This window comes from Diplotaxodon limnothrissa, linkage group LG20 (assembly GCF_057381915.1).
Source record: "Diplotaxodon limnothrissa isolate DT_005_m linkage group LG20, D_limnothrissa_male_GT1.1, whole genome shotgun sequence".
In the NCBI taxonomy this organism is placed as follows: domain Eukaryota; kingdom Metazoa; phylum Chordata; class Actinopteri; order Cichliformes; family Cichlidae; genus Diplotaxodon; species Diplotaxodon limnothrissa.
The window spans coordinates 39317610-39336904 of record NC_140615.1 but is presented as its reverse complement, the minus strand read 5'-3'; positions in this window follow the sequence as shown (position 1 = coordinate 39336904).

Below are 19295 nucleotides of genomic sequence, written 5' to 3'. Positions count from 1 at the left end.
AACACGAACACAGCGTACAGTTGAGTCTTAACAGCTTACTTACAGCTGGGCTCATCAGGCTCTCTTCTGTGTCCTTGGGCAAGACACTTCACCTGTTGCCTACTGGTGGTGGTCAGAGGGCCCGGTGGCGCCAGTGTCCGGCAGCCTCGCCTCTGTCAGTGCGCCCCAGGGTGGCTGTGGTTACAATGTAGCTTGCCATCACCAGTGTGTGAATGTGTGTGTGAATGGGTGGATGACTGGATATGTAAAGCGCTTTGGGGTCCTTAGGGACTAGTAAGGCGCTATATAAATACAGGCCATTTACCATTTTACCATTTTCTTGGCTGCAGTGGTTATTATTATATTTACATGCTTCCAGCTCCCGTTTCTGCTCCGTGACAGCTCGTACGTTTCCTTTTTTTCCCTCCTCGCTCACAGACACATAACGGGTATGGCAGTCCATTCTCCCTGCAGCACGGACTACACTGCCCATCAGGCTGCATGCTTTAGGGCAATGCCTGTAACTAGGGCTGCCACAAACGATTATTTTGATAGTTGACTAATCAGATCATGCATCCATTGAACGTAAAACGTACAGCTTATTGCACCAGCAGCAGCTGCTCTTATATAACTATCATTAGCTTACAGCTTTCAGTGTTTCAGGTATGTGCTAACTAAAAATAAAGACAAGATGATAGTTTATTAAATTTAAATGAAATTTGCAGATTGTTTCGGTGGAGTTTAATAAACTCACCGGAGTAAATTCTTGAGCATCTCACACTTCTGATGATCAGTTGTCTGCTTGACGTTTATTCAGCTGTGTAAAAACTATAACTTTAATCTCAGCCAAACCGATTTACTCAGAAACAAATAAAACGTCGGAGCGCTTTTGAAAATATGTGGTGTCTTGATAAACTGAGCAGATATTTGAGGTTTCCACAGCTACATTCTCGCCTGAAAATATGTTAAAAGTTTATTTTGTGACCCAGAAAGAATAATAAGAGTAATATTAAAACTAACTAGCTGCCGCCATTGTTGACAACTGAGCTGGGCTGCGCTATGAATTCTGGGACACAGTCTTCTTCTTCGGGGTTTAACGGCAGCTGGCATCCTTGTACATGCAGTGCTGGCATCTTCTGTTTCAGTCCGTTATTACACTCTTAAATCCTACTACTTATTCCTGCGTCTTTTGGGATCTTGCAAAGCTTCAAATGACGCGTCGACTATTAAATTAGTCGTCGACGATTTTGATAGTCGACGTAATCGTGGCAGCCCTACATGTAACACTCTGCCTATTGCCTTCATATTAAACATTTTTAAAAATATTTCTTCATGTCATTATGAGACGCGAGATTGAGACACAGACATTTGAGCCTCTTAATGTGTGTTTTCCTTGGGTTTCCACCAGCGTGTAAATACCAAAAACAGAGAGGGGACAGCCTAATATATGAAACCGCTGTGTAATCCCTTTATTTAAACAAAGTAACTGTAATTTGAATACCACCTTTTTTAAACGGTAACTGTTAGGGCTGTGCGATATGACCAAAATCTCATATCCCGATATAAGAATTCTATCATCCCGATAACGATATAAATCACATAAATGTAACATTTTCTGTAAATTCTGTGAATCTCGGGAAGCTCGTCTTGCGGGAAGTGTTTCCAGCTGCGCGTCATGTATCTGGAGTCGAGTGTTTTAACAGATGTATGAAATGATACATTTTTAGACATAAGTTATAAATGCAATCCATTATTATTATTATTATTATTACATTAATTTGTGCTTCACAACAAAACTATCCTTCATTACAAAGGCTGGAGTTTTACAGAAGAAGGAACATTCAACGTCTGCAGCCGCATGAAGACACTCGTAAACACTCGCAAACGTATTTCCAAGAGTTTCACTTTCAGGAGGATAATATTTCACTCAGTCGCCCAACTGTGAATTAAAAACTCTGTGACACACAATTTACTGCAAATTGAACAAAATCTAAGAGAAAAAAGTCATGGCTGTTGTGTTTGTGATAGTTGCTACCCGGACTGTTTATTATCAGAAGGAAAGCATGATCTGCACTTGGATGCTCAGTCTTTGGCCTTGTCCTGACACTCAGAGCTCACACTCAGTCAGTACAAGTTAGCCCCACCCACAGAAGCCATGAATGCATAAACGCATGTGGCACAATAACACAGTAATATTAGCATGTACCCTATGCTAAAGGAAGTACTGAAGCTCCTTTCCTTAGTATTTGGATAACTGGAACACCAGATACTTCCTGTCACATGTCTCAGTTCGATACCTTCCTAAGCATATTGGTCTATTAGAACGCACTCGGTTTGGCCTACCTGCACAGGTACTATAGTGACTGAGACCACTTGAAAAAGCTGGGAAGAGACAGTTAACCGTTTGAGTTTAAAGCTGCTTCAGCTGATGATCTTGGGCTCAGTCAGGATGTGACGACTCAGAGAAATGACGCTGCTTCCTGCTCAGGTCACAGGACGAAACTTGAGCTTAAAATCTCCCTTCCCAATAACCTTTGTTTACAGTAATGACAGCGAGCTTGCACCTGTAAATAAACAGTGACACATTCTTTTCCATTTGCACCATATTGCGCCGATATTAACAATTGGTGTTCGCGCTCTCTGCGGTAGAGTATCACTTCCTGTTACTGCTCAAACACAGTGATGTTTTTGAGTAGCTTACCTGCTTAGCAATTTAATTAAAAACTTAGATACCTTCTTCTTTCATAGTATAATCTTCACATGCTTCATCCGAAGCACACTCTCTGTGCACTCACTCCCTAATTTATAGCCAAAGTATTCACTCACTGTGTCTTTACTGTTTCAATAGCTTAGCTTAGCTCGCAGCCGACTCGTTAGCACCATGGCTACTTCACCTGTCCCCCCTTCACTTTCCTGCTCATTGTGTCAGATGTTTGGTTACTCCTCAGCCTCCTTTAGCAGTAATGAAATCTGTAACAAATGTAGCATATTTGCAGCTCTGGAGGCCAGGATTACTGAATTGGAGACTCAGCTTCGCACCCTTCATTCACCCGTAGCTAGCCAGGCCCCTGTAGCTGGTGCAGCCGAAGATAGCGTAGGCCCCGCTAGCTGTTCCCCGGCAGATCCCAAGCAGCTGGGGAAAGAGGGCGGCTGGGTCACGGTGAGGAGGAAGCATAGTCCTAAACAGAAGCCCCAGGTACACCACCAACCCGTTCATGTGTCTAACCGTTTTTCCCCACTCGGCGACACACACGCCGGGGGTCAAACTCTGGTAATTGGTGATTCTGTTCTCAGACATGTGAAGCTAGAGACACCGGCAACCATAGTCAATTGTCTTCCAGGGGGCAGAGCAGACGACATTGAGGGAAATTTAAAACTGCTGGCTAAGGGTAAACGTAAATACAGTAAAATCATAATTCACGTTGGCAGTAATGACACCCGGTTACGCCAATCGGAGGTCACTAAAATCAATATTGAATCGGTGTGCAACTTTGCCAAAACAATGTCGGACTCTGTAGTTTTCTCTGGTCCCCTCCCCAATCAGATCAGGAGTGACATGTTTAGCCGCATGTTCTCCTTAAATTGCTGGCTGTCTGAGTGGTGTCCCAGAAACAATGTGGGCTTCATAGATAATTGGCAAACCTTCTGGAGGAAACCTGGTCTTGTTAGGAGAGACGGCATCCATCCCACTTTGGATGGAGCAGCTCTCATTTCTAGAAATATGGACAAATTCATTAAACCTCCCAAAATATGACTATCCAGAGTTGGGACCAGGAAGCAGAGTTGCAGTCTTACACGCCTCTCTGCAGCTTCTCTCCTCCTGCTACCCCCCCCCCCCCCAAAAAACCCATCTCCATAGAGACTGTGTCAGCTCCCAAACAGACAAAAAACAAACTAAAAACCAGCAACAAACAACTTAAACATAAACAATTACAAAGAAAGAACAATAAAGTATCCACATCTGAACCAAAGAGTAAAACAGTGAAATGTGGATTATTAAATATTAGGTCTCTCTCCTCCAAGTCTCTGTTAGTACATGACTTAATAATTGATCAACAAATCGATTTACTCTGCCTTACAGAAACCTGGTTGCAGCAGGATGATTATGTTAGTTTAAATGAATCAACACCCCCGAGTCATTCTAACTACCAGAAACCTCGAAGCACAGGCCGAGGGAGAGGTGTGGCAGCAATTTTTCACACCAGCCTATTAATCAACCAAAGACCCAGACAGACTTTTAATTCATTTGAAAGCCTGATGCTTAACATTGTCCACCCCAGCTGTGAAAGTCAGAAACCAGTCTTACTTGTTATCATCTATTGTCCACCTGGGCCTTACACAGAGTTTCTGTCTGATTTCTCAGACTTTTTATCTGATTTAGTTCTGAGCTCAGATAAAATAATTATTGTGGGTGATTTTAACATCCATGTAGATGCTAAATATGTAAAAGAACCCACCCACCACTTTAATCACACTCTAGATCTTGTTTTAACATATCGTTAGCTTCATAGCATAAGTGCCTAAGTCATTTGACTAAGTCAATGACTTAGGCACTTATGCTATGAAGCTAACGATATGGCATAGAAACTTCATGAACTTCTTCACAAATAAAATTGTAATCATTAGAGGAAAAAATTACCAATAATCATCCCACAGATGTAATATTATCTACAGCTACTCTTAGTACCATTGATGTTAAGCTAGACTCTTTTTCTCCAATTGATCTTTCTGAGTTAACTTCAATAATTACTTCCTCCAAACCATCAACGTGTCTTTTAGACCCCATTCCTACAAAACTGCTCAAAGAAGTCCTGCCATTAATTAATTCTTCGATCTTAAATATGATCAGCCTATCTCTAATAATCAGCTATGTACTACAGGCCTTCAAGCTGGCTGTAGTTAAACCTTTACTCAAAAAGCATCTCTAGACCCAGCAGTCTTAGCTAATTATAGGCCAATCTCCAACCTTCCTTTCATATCAAACATCCTTGAAAGAGTAGTTGTCAAACTGTTAACAGATCATCTGCAGAGGAATGGTTCATTTGAAGAGTTTCAGTCAGGTTTCAGAGCTCATCACAGCACAGAAACAGCTTTAGTGAAGGTTACAAATGATCTTCTTATGGCCTCTGACAGTGGACTCATCTCTGTGCTTGTCCTGCTAGACCTCAGTGCAGCGTTCGATACTGTCGACCATAATATCCTATTAGAGCGATTAGAACATGCTGTAGGTATTACAGGTACTGCACTGCAGTGGTTTGTATCATATCTATCTAATAGACTCCAGTTTGTGCATGTAAATGGAGAGTCCTCTTCACACACTGAGGTTAATTATGGAGTTCCACAGGGTTCAGTGCTAGGACCAATTCTGTTTACATTATACATGCTTCCCTTAGGCAGCATCATTAGAAGACATAGCATACATTTACACTGCTATGCAGATGACACCCAGCTCTATCTGTCCATGAAGCCAGATAACACACACCAATTAGTTAAACTGCAGGAGTGTCTTAAAGACATAAAGACCTGGATGGCCGCTAACTTTCTGCTTCTTAATTCAGATCAAACTGAGGTTATTGTACTCGACCGTGAAAATCTTAGAAATATGGTATCTAACCAGATTCTTACTCTGGATGGCATTACCTTGGCCTCCAGTAACACTGTGAGGAACCTTGGAGTCATTTTTGACCAGGACATGTCCTTCAACGCACATATTAAACAAATATGTAAGACTGCGTTCTTCCATTTGTGCAACATCTCTAAAATTAGAAATATCCTGTCTCAGTGTGACGCTGAAAAACTAGTTCATGCATTTATTACTTCCAGGCTGGACGACTGTAATTCATTATTATCAGGAAGTCCTAAAAACTCCCTGAAAAGCCTTCAGCTAATCCAAAATGCTGCAGCAAGAGTCCTGACCAGTGTTGCCAACTCCTCAGTAAGGAAAATCGCTATTGGTTGTCCTAAAAGTTGCTAGAAGTCGCTAAATGATGTCATCGCCTAATTTGCATAATTGATCATACTAATCTAATTGTACCCTATGTTGTTGGAGAGACAAATAACATCGTGGAAGAGACATAAAGTGAGTAAAAAACGTCCTAAATGCATTTAGAGTTTATTTAGAACTACAAATTAAATTTCTTTTAGCAATTATTGTTTTGTTTAATGTCACATTTCCAATCCTGCTCCTTTACCCGGGCTTGGACTGGCAAAAGTGACCCGAAATAGGCACTCTGGTGGAGTTACTTTGTGTGTGTGTGTTTATAAGTAGTTTTAAACCTTGTGATCCACAAAACAGCATAAGAGTAAAAGAGTAAAAGAAGAACTGACTGCGTTACAGCACCCGCTGCTTGTTGAGAGTAAAAGCAATATGGGCTTTCACGTCTTTTTTTAGCGACTTTTTTTTAGAAAAAAGGTCGCTAAGGGGTCTGAAAACTCGCTAAATATAGTGACAAAGTCGCTAAGTTGGCAACACTGGTCCTGACAGGGACTAGAAAGAGAGAGCATATTTCTCCTGTTTTGGCTTCCCTTCATTGGCTTCATGTTAAATCCAGAATTGAATTCAAAATCCTGCTCCTCACATACAAGGTCTTAAATAATCAGGCCCCATCTTATCTTAATGACCTTGTAGTACCATATCACCCTATTAGAGCACTTCGCTCTCGCTCTGCAGGCCTACTTGTTGTTCCTAGAGTATTTAAAATTGGAATGGGAGGCAGAGTTTTTCCTTCCCACTGTCACCAAAGTGCTTGCTCATAGGGGGTCATATGATTGTTGTTTTTTTCTCAGTATGTGTTACTGTAGGGTCTGCCTTACAATATAAAGCGCCTTGTGGGGACTGTTGTCATTTGGCGCTGTATAAATAAAATTGAATTTTCAGCCACCCCTCTTTGGTTTTATTACTTTCTTTTAATCTTTAAAGTGCTTTTGAGCACCTGGAGCAGGGTGCCGCCGGTGCATCGAGCCACCTGGAGGGCTCTTCAACTGGTGGGGGAGATTGTCACATCTTGCAGGAGCTTTCCTCTCCTCAGGAGCTCCCTCTGCAGGAGGGGGAGATACAGGAGAGGTGGAGGAAGATCTCAGCCTGGGTGTTTATTGTCTTATGTAGTCTGGAAGATGAGTGGATGGTGGGGTGGGTGCAGTTTTCTCTGTGGTGGGGTTGGGTGGACTGTCCCGGGCTCTGTGGGGCCGGGAGGCGCTGCTGCACTGGGCCCCGGTCTGGATGGGCCTGGGCCCCCTTTCCCTGGCGGGTCGCGGAGTATGGGGGTGCCTACTGGGGTCAGCGGGGGAGCTGGCCCCAGGGAGGGGTCACTTGCCCCTCCCTTCCTTCCCTCCCCATCTCCAGCTGCCTCCCTCTTCCCGCTCCACCACAACCACCCACACATGCAGGACCTTGGAGTAGGGGTATGTCACCAGGGTGCAGAGGAGGCTACCCCCCCCCCCCCCCCCCCTGTCCCCTTCTGGCTGCCTCTGCCTCAATTTTATCCCACAACTTAGACATTCACATTACTCACACTCTCATTACACATACATATAGGATCTTGGGGGTGGGCACGATACACGGAATCCAAAGTACCATCAGGGTGTACACCCCACCCCTGGCGTCGTTGCCCACCTCTCAATTTTAAATACACGTAGACATTGAGGGCTAGCAGGAGGGACCATGCGCTTACCTGCTGCTCTCTGGCAGGTAGCTCCATGCCCTCCTGGGTTTTAAATGCACCTTAGAACACACATGCATCAACACTACAATGAGCGGGTGGAGGGAGGTTTGGAGTCTTCTCTCACCCCCATTCTCTGCGACCTGCTGGAGCGGGGGGGCTAGGAGGAGGAGTTGGCCGTCCGACTGCGGTCTGGAGTGTGGGGCCTTCCTGCTGCTGCGGAGTCGGGGCGGTCTGCCTCCCCCCACCGCAGGGAAAAGGGTAACACCACCTGGGTCTGGGTGCAGTTCCCCCCTCCAGGGGCAAGGGTACCTAGACCCAGTTTGTAGAGTACGCTTGGGGAGTGTGATCGTGTGTACAGCGTCTCTTTATGTCTGTCTCCACGTTGGTTGAGTGTGGAGTAAGTGTATATGAGAGCATGAGGGTGGGAATGGATGTTTGTATCTGTGTGTGCCTGTATTTCTGTGTCTATATGTCAGGTTGGGTGTCAGGCGCCACCTCTCTGGGGACATCTCAGGCCCTCCAAGGTTTGGAGGCCTATCTCCCCCTACCACCACTTCCCCTGCCAGTGGCGGACCCCCTCAGACATCGGTGCGTTGGTGGTTCTTTGTGTCTGGGGATGGGCGTCCAGGTACACACCGGCTCACTCCTTGGCGGCCGCTTATCGGGGCCTGGAGCCTGGGGCTCGCTCGGGCCACTTCGGAGGTGGGGTGCCCCCGGCCTCTCGGCCTGGGGCTCGGTCACTCAGGCACGGCTGGCTGCCGTCGGAGCTCACGGGCGCGTCACTGCAACCCCCCCTGGCTTCTGCTCCGCGGCTGCTGAGTGAGTCCTCATCTGGGACTCTCCTCAGCTCTTTCTGGGACAGTGGCGCGGCTGCCCCTCTGTTGGTCTTCCTTGGTCTCTTGTGTTCTGGGGGCCTCTGGATGTCTGGAGTTTTGATCTCCTCCATACCTGCTTCATGCCCTGGAGGACGGGGCTGTGGCCCCCCCACACCCTCTAGCAGATCATTACATGAAGGAACCTTTTAAAAAACAAAAAACAAACGCGTCCATGCTCACAGGTGTACACACGGGTGATCACACCCACAAACTACACCCTTTTTGGCTCCTACCTCAAAGCACACTGTGTTCTGTTGATCTTATGTGCTGCACAATAATGTTTAACATTTAGTATTTACTGTCATATTCCCATATATCATTGTGATGTTGTTTATTCTATTACTCTTGTTCTCTTCTGCTTGTTTTCTTCTTTCTTTCTCAGCAGGTGACCCAGGTGATTGATAGATGCATTTTTTTTCTCTGCCCGTTCTGTTGGTTTTTGTTTTTTGCCCTTCTCCCCCGTCCCTCTTCTCAGCTGTTTCTCTTTCCCTCTTTCTTTCTCCCCTTCTTTCCCCCAGTCAAGTCTGTCCCGTATTCAGTAAGTGAAAATAAAATAAACAATAAAAGGTGAATCAAATGGACCATTACGGCAAGGCTGGGATGGTCAATTTGGTAAAGTAAATCCGTTGGGCATCTTTCTTTGCCTTTAGACAACAATTCTGATGGCAAAAGAGCCAAACGGGACAGACAAAAAAAAAAAAAAAAAAAAAAAAAAAAAAAAAAAAAGTGCTTTTGAGCAACAGTTCTCCAGCTTTCTGAAGCTCTTCTTCTTTGGACATCGGCTGCTTTTTTTGTTTTTGTTCAGTCCCTGTACCTGACCCTTTTCACGGGAGTGTTTTTAACCCCTGAACTCTGACGTATGAAGCACTAAAGCATAAAAAGTCTTCTAACTCAAGGATGTACACAGCAGACACCTTAGCAAAGACTTTGACTTTTTGTTACCAGCAGCTGGTTTCTTTAGTCGAATCTGTGAAAAATACCAACGATGACAAAGTCTGAAATAAAATAGTGTTTTTGCACCAAAGGTGACTCCCAAACAGCAGGGAAGGTGAAAACTGAAGAAAGAAGAACAAGTCCAGCAAAGACCTGACACAGGACACTGAGCGATGATCATCTACTTTCCACTGAAACCTCATCAGAAATGGTCTGAGTGGAAGGGCAGCATCAGGAAGCCATAATGAAGGGAAACACAAGGAAAGGCTGAGGTATGGAAATTGCACAAGAACTCAGAAATCAGAGGAACAGGTCTGATGGAGAGATGGATCTTTGATAAACTGATGAGTGTGATCCACCGTGCAGCAGCATCTGGAAACATCAGCTTCATGTTTCAGCATGACAATGATCCAACCACAGTGAAGGCACAGCTGGATAGAAACACACGGGGGAACAGAGCCAGACCTCAGCATGACTGAAGCAGCGTGGGATCATCCTGACAGGGAACAAAACATCCAAAGAAGAGCTTTGAATGTCCTTCAAGGAGCCTGGAAAACTGTTCCTGAAGATCCTCACAGAGCTGACAGGAAGTGAACTACACTGGTTGTTTGGCCTTATGAAGCATCCTCCCAGCTCTGCTCAGGTTAAATCGTTCTGGCTGTTTTGCACAGCCAGTCCTAAATCTGAAATATTTGAGTGGGATGATCGGGAAAGATCGAGGATGTTTCCTACTTCATAAATCTATTATGCAGTAAACAAATGTGTATTCACTGCATGCACCGAAACAGATGCACGACTGGTCATTCATTATTACTGTGAGTCCGACACCAACAATAAAAAGTTGGTGCCTGCAGCCTTCAGTGACTGAAGGCTGCAGGCAGCTGAAACAACACTGAACAAGTAAAAATCAAAAATCAGAACCACAATATGAGAGACGGGAAAAAGACACGCTGATTAGAGGAAGAGAAATACACTCACTGTTTGGGAGAAAGAGAGAAAAAAGCAGGAAAGAGTCAAAGTAACATCAAAAAGGAGGAGAGACAAAAACAAAAGAGGAAACAGAAACCAGGGTTTTACAAAATAAAGGGCGTGAATAGAAGAGAGGAAGAGCAAGAGGAAGTGAAAGAGACCCAACATGTGACACACACTTGTGTGTGTGTGAGTCATGTTTTTATTTCTCACAGTTGAAGAATATCTCTGCTTTAGAGTTTTTCTTCCCCCAAAATAAAAGTTAAAAGTGACTGTGGGTTTTTTCTGTGCCACTTTGGGCTCCCACGGTTCAACATGCATGTTAGGGTTACTCTGTGATTCAGCTCGAGGTGTTAGTGTGAATGATTATCTGTCTCTCTGTGTTAGACAGAAAAGCCACCTGCCCCCGCCTCGCCCCTCGCGGGGGGGGGGGGGGGGGGGGGGCTGGAGGCTCCCGTTTGGATGAGCGTCTGGAGATGGATGGAATGGAAATTCGCATTACTCTGAGATAATCTGGAGGAGAATCACAGCTGCAGTAACATTCATGACAGTTTACTGACATGATGATTTAAATCATTTCTGTGGGTCTGAACGATCGGATTTCTCCAATACTGGACCCACTTCAGTCTGCCTACCAGGCATTGGAGCGGACGATGCCGTCATTCACCTCGTGCATCCTTCCCTCTCTCACCTGGAGACCGCTGGGAGCACTCTGAGAATCATGTTCTTTTATTTCTCCAGTGCCTTTAACACCATTCTTCCCACAGTCCTGAAGGACAACCTGGAGAACTCAGGAGTGGAGCATCACCTCACTACCTGGATTTTGGGCTACCTCACTGACCGACCACAGTATGTGAGAACTCAGGGCTGTGTGTCGGAGAGGGTCGTCTGCAGTACAGGCCCCACAGGGAACGGTTCTGGCTCCGTTCCTCTTCTACACTGCAGACGTCTCCCACAATTCCACCCAGTGCTTCCTGCACAAGTTCTCTGATGACTCTGCAATAGTCGGCCTCATCACTGATGAGGACGACAGGGAGTACAGAGAACTGACCCAAGACTTTGTGGACTGGTGCAAGCTGAACTGCCTCCAGATCAACACTAATAAAACCAAGGAGCTGGTGGTAGACTTCTGCAGGCACAAACATCCTCCACTGCAAACACTGAACATCCAAGGTATGGACATCAAGGCTGTGGACAGCTACAGGTAGCTTGGTGTTCATCTGAACAATAAACTGGACTGGACTCATAATTCAGATGCCCTCTACAGGAAGGGCAGAGCAGGCTGTACCTGCTGCGGAGACTCAGGTCGTTTGGAGTGAAGGGCCCACTCCTGAAGACCTTCTATGACTCTGTGGTGGCCTCAGCCATCTTTTAAGGTGCGGTCTGCTAGGGCAGCAGCATCTGTGCTGGGGAAGAGAACTGAACAGGCTGATCCGGAGGTCCAGCTCTGTTCTAGGATGCCCTCTGGACTAGGGCTGGGCCATATCATACCGTTCCCGGTAATACCAGTATAATGTTGGGCAACGATAACAAAATAAAATATCGCGATAGAATATGAGTAAAACACGCATGCGCAGTGCCTTTGTTTTCATACGCACATGGCCGAAAAAGCATGGTGGCAACGGAGAATGAGAAAGGGGAAAGTGGATCATTTAATGAAACAGATGAACCAGAACTGGTTTGTAAAAATGGTGCAACTTCAGTGATGTGGAACTGGTTTGGTGTTTGTCCGTCAGATACACACCAAAGCAAATTTTTTTGTAGAACATGCAAGCGGCCGTCGTTATTGCCGTATTTGTCGGACTAAGGTGCTCTTAAATCTGGAAGCAATCTGGGTCCTAAACTCTGTATGCTTCAGGTCCCAAAGTCAAATGAACACTGCGGCATCACTGAGAGTTAAAAACTGTCTAAATTCTTTCATCTGTAATAAAATGATCAGCGTTGCTGCTTTACCAGGTGTAACAGTTAAGTTTAACATCCAGGCATCCATGAAAACAGGATTTATTACATTTAACGGAGTTAGAAGTTAGCAGGAAGTTAGTGGTTAGCTCGCTAGTTTTGCTAGTTACCTAAACATGATATTGCATGTTCTGACTGAGAGATTTCTGAAAAAATTCAAACGTACAGCTCTTCTTCTTGCACACTGCAGTTTAATAATAATAATAATAATAATAATAATAATAATGGATTGCATTTATATAGCGCTTTTCTAGGCACCCGAAGCACTTTACAATTCCACTATTCATTCACTCTCACATTCACACACTGGTGGAGGCAGCTACAGGTGTAGCCACAGCTGCCCTGGGGCAGACTGACAGAAGCGAGGTTGCCATATCGAAAGAGCTGCTTTGTGGACGCGCCATCGGCCCTTCCACAAAGCACCTCTTTTTAACTTCGGTGGATATTATACATGGTTATGCTCAGGATATGTCAGCCCATTTCTACTGGAAATGCCTTTTGGTTAAACCTTCAGCAAGGAATTTGCATTTGGTCAGAGGGCCCGGTGGCGCCAGTGTCCGGCAGCCTCGCCTCTGTCAGTGCGCCCCAGGGTGGCTGTGGCTACAATGTAGCTTGCCATCACCAGTGTGTGAATGTGTGTGTGAATGGGTGGATGACTGGATATGTAAAGCGCTTTGGGGTCCTTAGGGACTAGTAAAGCGCTATATAAATACAGGCCATTTACCATTTACCATTTGCACTGTTCAATTTTTATATAGCTTTAATGCACATAAAAACAGCTGCTTGATTAAGTGAAAATAAATGGATGGGTTTTTGCGCTAGTAAAGTTGTGGAATTGTATTTTGTCTCGCATCAATTATATCGTCAGTAATATCGTTATCGCAAATTTTCAAATATATATTGTGATAAATATTTTTGGCCATATTGCCCTGCTGTAGTCTGGACCCAGTGAAGGTGGAGAGTGACAGGAGAATGGTGGCTAAGCTGTCATCCCTGTTGGACAACATCTCCTAGACCATGCAGGAGACTGACAGCACTGAGCAGCTCCAAACACGCACACAAACACAGACGCACGCACACACACACACATGCACAAAAACACACACACACGCACACATGTACACAAACACACGCACACACACACGCACAGAGCTGTGTTTACATAATTAAGTAAATTTCAAATATTAATCTGAGAGATTAGCGCTTCATAATTTCACCATCTGATCAGCAGCAGCACTCTGCATGTGTGTGTTAGGGAGAGGTCCTAATGACAAAAACAGATTAGTGTTGTTCTGTTTTCAAACTGTGTTTTTTAAACAGCAGACATGTGGACAAAGGACACATGGAGCTATAAGGACATGAAGACATGGAGTGTGATACAATGAAAGACATAAATGCAGAAAAGGGGAATAAATGTTTGAGTCATGGTGACTGTAGAGTGTGAACAGTTCTATGTTTCATCATGACACCAGGCTGACAGCACCGGTGGACTTGAGCCTGGGGCAGAAAGGAAAGGAGCTGTACCGACATGTTGGACACACAGGCTTAGTTTCCTTTTCGAGCACTCACACTCGAACGCAGTCAGCGGTGTCTAAATCAGCCGAACCGTTCTGAGGTGACACATTTGAGGTTTTTCAGCTTCAACAAACTGCATCAGACTCAAGATTCAGCCCCTGTCCTTATTAGGAGAAGTCTTTTGAAATATACACATGTTTATGCTCGTGCACGTGCACTCAGAGCGCGCACACACACAGCGTAACCAAGCAGGCTGCCACACGCCCATTTTAAGGCTACAAGGATGTTAGCATTGACTGAAAGGGCTTCAGGCCAAGAAACAAACAGACAGAATCCTATAAAACACTTAGAGTTTAAGAAACAAACACTTTCTGCAGCAGCTACAGAAAGAAGTAAAAGACAGTCTGTATGCATGTTTTTACCTGGACACACTGGGATCTCCTCCCAGCTGGACTTGAAACACACAGGAGACTTCGGCACACTCTCTCAGTAGGAGCAGCAGCTCTAATCTTTACAATTCAGTTTTAGTTTTTTAGCAGCAAATCACAACAATAGTCACCTCAAGGTGCTTTATAGAGCCAATGAAGAAAAGCCAATATTTAGGACATTCCGATAATAATGAATGACAGTAGTCAAGCTTACAAGTAATAAATACACAAATGCACAAATGGAAGAAAGCAGTCTTACATATTTGTTTAATATGTGCGTTGAAGGACATGTCCTGGTCAAAAATGACTCCAAGGTTCCTCACAGTGTTACTGGAGGCCAAGGTAATGCCATCCAGAGTAAGAATCTGGTTAGATACCATATTTCTAAGCTTTTCAGGGCCGAGTACAATAACCTCAGTTTAATCTGAATTAAGAAGCAGAAAGTTAGCGGCCATCCAGGTCTTTATGTCTTTAAGACATTCCTGCAGTTTAACTCATTGGTGTGTGTTATCTGGCTTCATGGGTAGGGGTGGCTCCTTTGTTGGCTGTAGCCAACAAAGGAGCTACAATCAGAGATTTACTACAACTGCTTTGTCCTGAGTGCTGTCTACTCACTGTAGCTGCATGCTGGATGCATCCAAACATCCCTGATTCCTCAGAGGAGTTTCCGGGACCACAACAAAGACTCTGGTAAGGGAAGGGGTGGTGGGCTCTGTGCTCATGTGCTTCAGGACAACAACAGTGGAATCACAGACAGTCACTGCACACTGAGATTCCATTCAGTCCATTCAGTGCAGGTGCTTTTATCTACCTCACGGGCTAACGGTAGCCACAGTTACCATTGTTTACAACGCTAGCTCAAGTCTCATCCACCTCCAACTTCTATCAACAGAAAGCAGAGACCCCAGAGCACATCCATGCTGTTGCTGGGACTTTAATAAGGCATTTTTGAAATCATTACCCTGCAAATTCCACCAGCATGTTAACTGTCCTAGCAGCGGGGACAGGACACTGGACCATGTGTACAGGAATAGAGCCACGCTCCTCCCCACATGGGACAATCTGACCCCCTCTCGCTGCTCCTTATCTCTGCATACACCCCCTCTCAGGAAACAAACTCCTCTAAGCACCGGGGTCATTAAAACAAGGCCAGATGTTGTTCTCTTGATCTGACAGACTGATCCGTCTTCGAACTGCAGGACCTGGAAACCTTCACTCAGTCTGTCCTTTTCTACAGTAAGTGCCTTGTAGAGAATGTGACAGTCACCAAACCATCCAGGTTTTTCCTAACCCATGACGAGTGAAGTCCAGGCTCTGATCACAACTCGTAACTCAGCCGAAGGCTGAGAGACAGTTCTTTATACACGACTGCCAGAGCCAACCTGGGGAGGAGGTACAGGAGGAAGACAGGGGGCTTGCTCACCGACAGCAACCCCCATCAGGTGCGGAGAGGTGTGCAAACCCTCATCAACTACAAAGGCCAGAGTCCCCCAACCCCTGACAGCAGCCTCAAACTCGCAGAGGAGCTCAACGTCTTTTTTGCTCTGTTTGAGGCCACCCCGCTAAGCTCACCCGGACCCACAACACCACCACCTGGTAAAGAAGGCCCAGCAGCGGCTGCACTTAGAATAACCTGGAGCAGGAGCTGCTGCTGGCCTTCAGGCTCTCCTCCTGCCTGGTGTTTGGTACTCAGGGGTCAGACAGGCTGCACAGAGGGTCACTATTCCTCCAGACTCACTAACAGCTTCTTCCCCGGGCCATTCGGACTGTTAACACTACTTTCCTGTTTACTCCTGATTTATTTACTATTTCTATGATTTTTACTGCTGCTCAGTCAGCATGGAGTAGCCACCATACTGTTGTACATGTACAATGACAATAAAGGGCCATTCAATTCTATTGTAGTGACTGATTTTAACATGGATTATTACTCATATATATATTAGAGATTTAAAAAATCATATACAGAACTAAATGGGAGCCCAACAAAAGCAGCGGCTTCAGTGCTCTTTCTCAGGGTCCTCAGACGGGTACCACTAATAGTATTAAGGTGTTATTAACGGTCCAAAGACCACATTCAGGCTCAGGAGCAAACACACTCTGAGGGAAGACCTGCCTGTATTACCCCCACTCAGAATATAAAACCAACCTGAAGGGAAACATTTAAGATGGAAATCTCCACAGCCCGGCACAGGTGGGAAAAATAAAGTATAAATACCTTATTACTATACTTATGTACAACTTTTAGGAGCTGTACTTTAATTGAGTAGTTATTTTTTAACCGACATGAGCGTAAACTGTAACACATGAGGCAATCCTACTCGTGTATAAATCACCGGGGTACATCGCATAAAAAGAGATGAAAGAGGCACAACTGAAGTCAGGGGTTAATGTGGTTTGTTTCGGACCTAACCCCTCACCGAGGGGAGATGTCAGCATCAAGCTGAGAAGCAGGGAGTGGGAGGAGCATAAAGTAAAGTTTTTCAAGTCAGAGACAGCGTTTCTGTAAGCGCAGCAACAGGACAACATTTTACACGTGCAGGTAAATCCAACCGAGTTCATGCTGCCGTGTACACACACAAGCCCTTACTGCCTTTGCTTACATTTGAAAAACAACTATTAAGCATTTCTTAGTTATGTGTTAAACATTTCCCTGTTTATGACTTACTCCACAATTTTACATCTTTATTCTAGCAGAACATGCTTTATAATCAAAATGAGATAATTTACTGCTCTTTACAGTTGGGGCAGATTTGTATTGAGCATAGTTCAGGTTATTGTTGGCCCGCTCCCGGCGCCAACATGTAGGCAGCTGCTCATGTTCTGCTTCAGTGATTCAGGCTGACTGCATTTATTGCAATGAAAATTCATCTCAAGTAGGTTTATATTCTCATTTTTATACCACAAGGTTGAGTTATGTGTGCGCAGCTGTCAGATGTCCTCCAGGGAACTACTCTTTCATTTCTTACTCTGTACTTCTTCAAAGAGTTTATTTAGTACTTCGACATTTACTGGAGTATTTTCAAAACTACTATCTGTACTTCTTATTTAAATACAGAATGTCTGCCGCCTCTGCAGCTTTCAAATATTCAACTTGAAAGTCTGCTGGGCCCTTTCATTGTTGTTTACAAGCCAACACATGAAAATCAGCATTTCCCAGACTGTTCAGCTTTTCAGGAACTGAGAAATACAGTTGACCATGATGCATTTTCCACTAAAGACCTTTGCCTTTCCTCGAACACCCACAGATCAGAAATCATTTTTCAAATCTTAGATATGAACCTTCAGTTCGGTCGATAATCAACAGTATCGACAGCATGGCGTGACTCACGCCGTACCTGCATCCATCGTCTTTAAGGTGACAGGAGTGCCCACGGCAGCACGCTAAAGCACACAGAAAGCATTCAGCCACACAACTCACCAGAGACGGGACGATTCAGCGGCGAACGATCGACAAACTAGTCCTTCTTTCTCCTTCCTTTCAGCCGCTCGCTAACAGCCACGACGCCTCCATCAATCAGCACGCCTTCACTCCCGTAAAGGAGGAAGAGACGAAGGGTGGGGGGCAGGAAGCAGAATCAGAGGTATTGTGACACACAGGGGTTCTTGGTTTCTCTCTGAAACTTGATGAATCAGACCTGGCGTCCACACACACACACAACTAACCCTGCCACGAGGACTGCACGGACCTCTTCACACCACCGAGGCAGGAAAAGGAGGAAAAAGCTGCTAAAAGCAGTGTTTACATTCTTGAACTTGTTCATCTCTGGAATCAGTCCAGTCTCGACTTGTCAAAGTTTCTCTCTTTCACAGGAAAACCAACCTGACCACATCCCTGAGGCTAAATCCCCACAGCTCATCACAACATCAGCCCAGCTGTCACAGCCCAGCTGCTCGCTTGGCCTGTGCCCTTGTTCTTCTCAACACATTACAGACAAAACCCTTTACGTGCTTCTGGTCCGAGATGAGCGTCACATTACATCCAGTTTCAGCTCTCGTGCATGTTACAACATGACAGCATCTTCCCTGGTCTGCTGCTGCAGAGTCCATAAAGAAATGATTGTGTGGTGCGCGAGGACAACTCTCACACTGCTGATGGTGATGTGACTTCATTACTGCTAGAAGAGGACGTGTTTGTGTGGCACACGGACAGACGGACACAGAGAGGACACACAGTCAGAGGGCTTTACCAGAACATCCGCCATGTCGAGAGAGCGGCCGGTCGGTTAGAGCGTGCGTCGTCAGCGGTGTTAGCAGGCCGGGCACACGCATGTCATCCTCTCTTCAGCCTCGGACCTCTGCTTTACACACACACACACACACACACACAGCGAAATGCACAAAAGCACATACAGTCCAAACACATGGAGATGTTCACAAATGCAACATCAAACAGCACCAACAAATCCACCAAGAGGCAGATTTATTCACAAGGTGTCCACACACACACACACACACACACACACACACACACACACACACACACACACACACACACACACACGAAGGAGAGAAAAAAACCACAGTCAGTGTGTGTGTGCAAAAGTGTGAAAAGGACACTGAAAGATTCTTAATGAACTTTATATTTAAACGATTCTGACACGTTGCCGTGTTTTCTGGGCGCTGTGAGGACCAGATGACATCATCACCTCTAATCTGCTGCTCTTACTGACCAAGCATCATTAGGCCGCCTGGACGTATTTGGTCATTTTGGCTGTAATAGGGGCAGAAATCACACTATAAGTGCATGCTTTTGCCCCTTTTTTCAGAATAACCCCAGCTTTAAATATCTGTCAGTCATTTTACATCACTGTATTGTTGTGACAACGCAACAACAGTTTACAGTGGACGAAAATAAAAAACAGACTCTGTGTTTTCAGATTTATAGTTAAGTGGAAACTGATATTCCACAGAAACAAAATGTAACACATCAACTCTAAAAATGAACTATACTAAATATGTACAATGAAGTTTTT